The sequence below is a fragment of the Sarcophilus harrisii genome, chromosome 4, assembly GCF_902635505.1.
Source record: "Sarcophilus harrisii chromosome 4, mSarHar1.11, whole genome shotgun sequence".
Classification (NCBI taxonomy): Eukaryota; Metazoa; Chordata; class Mammalia; order Dasyuromorphia; family Dasyuridae; genus Sarcophilus; species Sarcophilus harrisii.
The window spans coordinates 35291003-35295191 of NC_045429.1; the positions used below are offsets into that span (position 1 = coordinate 35291003).

Genomic DNA, 4189 nt, shown 5'->3' on the forward strand with positions numbered 1-4189 from the left:
TCTTCCATTATGTACTGTTGACCTCTTACTCAGGATCCAAGCTGGGCTTAATGGAACAAGCACCCAAGGCCACTGAGATAGACTTTGAGCCCTTCCCCCCAAATCCAACAGTTAAATAGGTTAAAAAATATAGCTACAGTTTCCATTAGCTGCTCAAAATTATTCCTCTGGAGTAGTCCAGGGAGGGGAATCAAGTGAACAAAAGGTGTAAAGAGCAGTACACAGACCAAGGGAATTCCCATGATGTGGTGTTAGAATTACAATTTCTGGGGGAGGGACAGAAGGAGCCTCTTAGGGAAGATGATATGGCACGGGCTAATGAAAAGGGCAGAATGCAGATACAATCAACAGAATAGGAATGACAAGAATTAAATAACCCAATAATTCAAATCTCAATTCCTCATAGATTATGAAGAGGTCATCCAGTGAGAGGATTGTGTTAGAAATGCAGTTTCAAGTCCTTGAACTTCTCCAGGTCAACAGTCCATTCAGCCAGAGGGTCCACTGGTCCTTTCACTCTGGTGTGATGTGTCCAGTCTCGATCTTGAGTCCTTACTGCAGAATCTGAGGTCAGGAGCACCTAGAAGAGGCCTTCTCAGATTGGGAGCAGCTTCTCCTGCCGTGTCCGGATCAGGAGCCAATCTCCTGGGTTGAACTTGTATACAGGAAATTCTAGAGGGGGTGCCTGAGCAATAATACCTTTAAGCTGGATTTCATGCAGATGTTTAGCCAAAGCGACTACATAACCCCTTATAAATCTATCTTTACTCTCTAAGATGGGGTCCCAATTTTTTTAGGGAGTCCTGGATATGAATGCCCATATAAAAGCTCATAAGGGGATAATCCAATGTCCCTGCAAGGTTTTGTTCTTATTTTGCAAAGTGCCAGTGGCAAGCACTTGATCTAGGACAGTTGAGTCTCAAGGGCCAGTTTAGTTAATTGTCTCTTGATTTCCCGATTCCTTCTCTTCATTTATTGGAAAAAGAAGGGTTCCAAAGGGTGTGAAACCCCCAAGAAATCTCTAAGGTTCACATGAAAGACTGGAGTATTTTAGCAGTTAAATACATCCCCTGATCTGAGTCTATTCTTTCCGCCATCCCATACCTGGGATTATCTGTTCCAATATGATTTTGCTCACTGAAGAAGCAGTAGCTTGAGGCAACAGGAAGCTTCCACCCATAAGATCAGGTGGTCCACTATGACCAGCAGATATTTGAGATGCCTTGTTGGTGGCAGCTCAATAAAGTCTACCTGGATGCTCTGAAAAGGTCTAAGCCCTGGAAGTCTCCCTCTTGTTGGAGCACAGTATTGGGCTGCCTTATGTATCCTTCAACGGCAAGACAACCATTCACCATTCACTGACAAGATGGCGATATTTTATCATTTTCTTTCTATCTTTCCCTTTACAGTTTGGTATTTCATTCCAATTTTGTAGCTGGCTACCTAGTGGAGGATCTAGTGGTATTTTCAATTTTTGCTCCAAAGATTTGGACTGTTTCATTCCCATTTTTACTGAAGGCTTCCCTTCTGGAATGCAGCTCTGATCTAACTTGTGATTCTGTAAAATACAGAGCTGACTTCTCAACTCAAATCAGCAAGCCTACCAGTTACCCAGAGTGCCCCTCATCTGTGCTATTTATCGGGACTTCCTTCTAGCTTACTAGGAGCCACTCCTTTTCTTGGGTCACTAAACCCCCAAGGCCTCCCTTTTAGCCTAAGGACAGCCCAAAGGCGCAGGAAGTGCCTCTTACCTCTAGGTTATGTACATAAATTATCTGACTGTTCTCTCCCAACTGGTCTGACTTCTTCAGAAGCTTTTCACTTTCTGCTTTACTGAGTTCCTCCTTTCTGATTGAAACTTCATGGAGAGGGAGGATGGAGTCTGATCTGGAGGATCATTAGAGAAAACCCTCTCAATGGGCATTTGCCCCTTTTATCAGAGCTCTAGCCACCTCTCCAAGAAGTCACGCAATCTTGGCATGAACTCCTAACTGTGTGAGATGGAGTTATATTAAACCCCTTTACCCAATTTGACTACTTGGAGGAGTCTCTAGGTACAACAGAAAGTTTTAATTCAGTACTTGCAAAAAGAGGACCAACATACTATCTGAACAGTTCAGAATAGAGTGGGCAAGTATTGAAGGCAGAAGGGTACCTATATAGCACTAAAATGGAAATACACCCCTCCTTCCTGTTGTTTTTTACTTCATTGAACAAACTGGAAAGGAAGCAACTATTGGACAATGGTCAGTGAGCTGTCTGCTTCCTGTGAGTCTTGTGACTCCCTGAGGCTCAATCCTAGGGTATAACCTTTGCTGCCTTATGGAGCTCTGAGAATAGAGATAATGTGACATAGGTCTAAAGTCTGATTTATTTCATTCAAAAGCTTTTTTTAAAAATAGATTGTCTTGTTTGACCCTCATAATGTTGGAAAGGGGACCCCAAAAGTTTGGGGTCACAAGCCAGTGTTGTGAGGTGTCTTAAAAGAATTTTCAGGCTTGAACCCATTTCCTAGTAAAGGACAAAGTTTATTGTAACCTGTAATGCCATTACAAAGTGGGTTGAATTCCAAAAGAAATCGGCAAAGTTCTAAGAGAGAGGAGACTCCTTTATCCAGCTTTCTATCATTGACATGCTAATTTTGTGGCCCAGAGGGGTGATCTCTGAAATTTGGTTATCACTGAGCAACACGTTATCTGACAGTCAGCAGTGAACTGAGGAGTGGTACTGGAACTTGGTTCCCACTGACAAGATTATCAGTCAGCAAAGAATTGAGAACTGGGCCTATTTAGAATCAGACAAATTGGGTTGGGAGTTTCCTGAGGCAGTTTCCAAAACCAGAAGATTTAAGATTCACTGACTTATTGTTAGAACAGAACCTCCCTCCCCCTCCCCCCCCAAATCAGGGGACCACAAAATCATATTACATCAATTACAGCCCTGTGAACAAGGTGTTCTTGCTATCCCAGTTTTATAGATGAAAAAAGAAAGGTTGAGGGAGGCTAAATGACAGATTGAGAGAGCAACCTAAAGTTAAATTCCCACAGAACTATTACATTTTGATTCCTCCAAAACCTTGAGCAGATAAATTTCTACAGAATGTTGTAAGCCTCAAGATAACGTAAGATAATAAATATCTCTGACCAATGAGCTTTCAGAAGAACTCACTTGGCTCCAAACTTTTGACAAAGTTGTCAAGGCTAAAAACTGGTTTAAGCTGACAGTTTCAAGGACCTGGAAAAGGCTTCTTTATCTTTCTGGCTTAATAAGCCTCATGCATATAAACTGATATACCCCACATAGAATTAGAACATCATTAACAGAACATGGGATGTATGATGAGGGAAGGGGAACATTTCAGGAGTAGCATGTAAAAAATGATGTAACCCTAAGGCAGAGTAATCAATCCATTCTTTGGGGGGAGGGAACTGCAATAAACTAAGTACATAAAGCTTGTCTGCTTCTGTACTCAGGGCTTCCTCTTCCCATTAGAAGTGGGGAGCCATCTTCTGGCCAGAAATATCCAATTCCTCTGAATTTACTCTCTCAATAAAATTTCTTTGTTTCAGAGTCAGCTTGTATCTAAAAGGCCTTGGGTCATACAGTTAATAAGTTGCAACCTAGATGTAAGCAGTGATTACACTGGATGTCACAATCCTATCTACAAAAATAGGTGCTCAATAAATATTTATCCTTGATTTTCGCTAGAAGATGCATGTTGTCTAGAAAAAACAAATATTGAGTGATCTTTATTTATTTCTTTGAGGCTTAAATACAAAAGAAAAAAAGAAAAAAAATTGTCATGTGAATAGCAGAATGTGAAAGTGAAGTATGATCACAGATTATATTTGGATTGAAAGAATTCAAGGAAATTCTCTTGTTGTCACAGGAGATGATTTCCAGAATAAATAACACATGTATGCAAACAATTGTAACACAATTTTGGGATGATCTCCTATTTTACATATTTTTTCTATTTTAAATAGCATTTTCTTTTTCTAAATATATGCATTCACCTTTGCAAAATTTTGTGTTCCAAATTTTTCTCCCTTTCTCCCCTCCACCCTCCTCCCTAAAACAGAGAGCAATCCAATATAGATTAAACATATACAATTTTTTCTATATATTTCTATAGTCATCATATTACACAAGAGAAATCAGAAATCTATTTTAGATAAGCCAAAGTCTG

The 4189-nt window shown here is 40.2% G+C and overlaps 1 protein-coding gene across 2 annotated transcripts in view; it reads left to right on the forward strand.

Annotated features, from left to right (window-relative positions):
- LOC100923253 (guanylate-binding protein 4) overlaps positions 1–4189 on the forward strand; it is a 76822-nt gene that overhangs the window by 21602 nt on the left and 51031 nt on the right. The window contains exon 12 of one of the 2 annotated variants that reach the window (XR_004234309.1): positions 407–2478. The exons of the other annotated variant lie outside the window; for it this stretch is intronic. The gene's annotated coding sequence lies outside the window, so the exon portion shown is untranslated. Of the gene's footprint in view, positions 1–406; positions 2479–4189 lie in introns of those variants that run through there. 2 annotated transcript variants of the gene reach the window in all.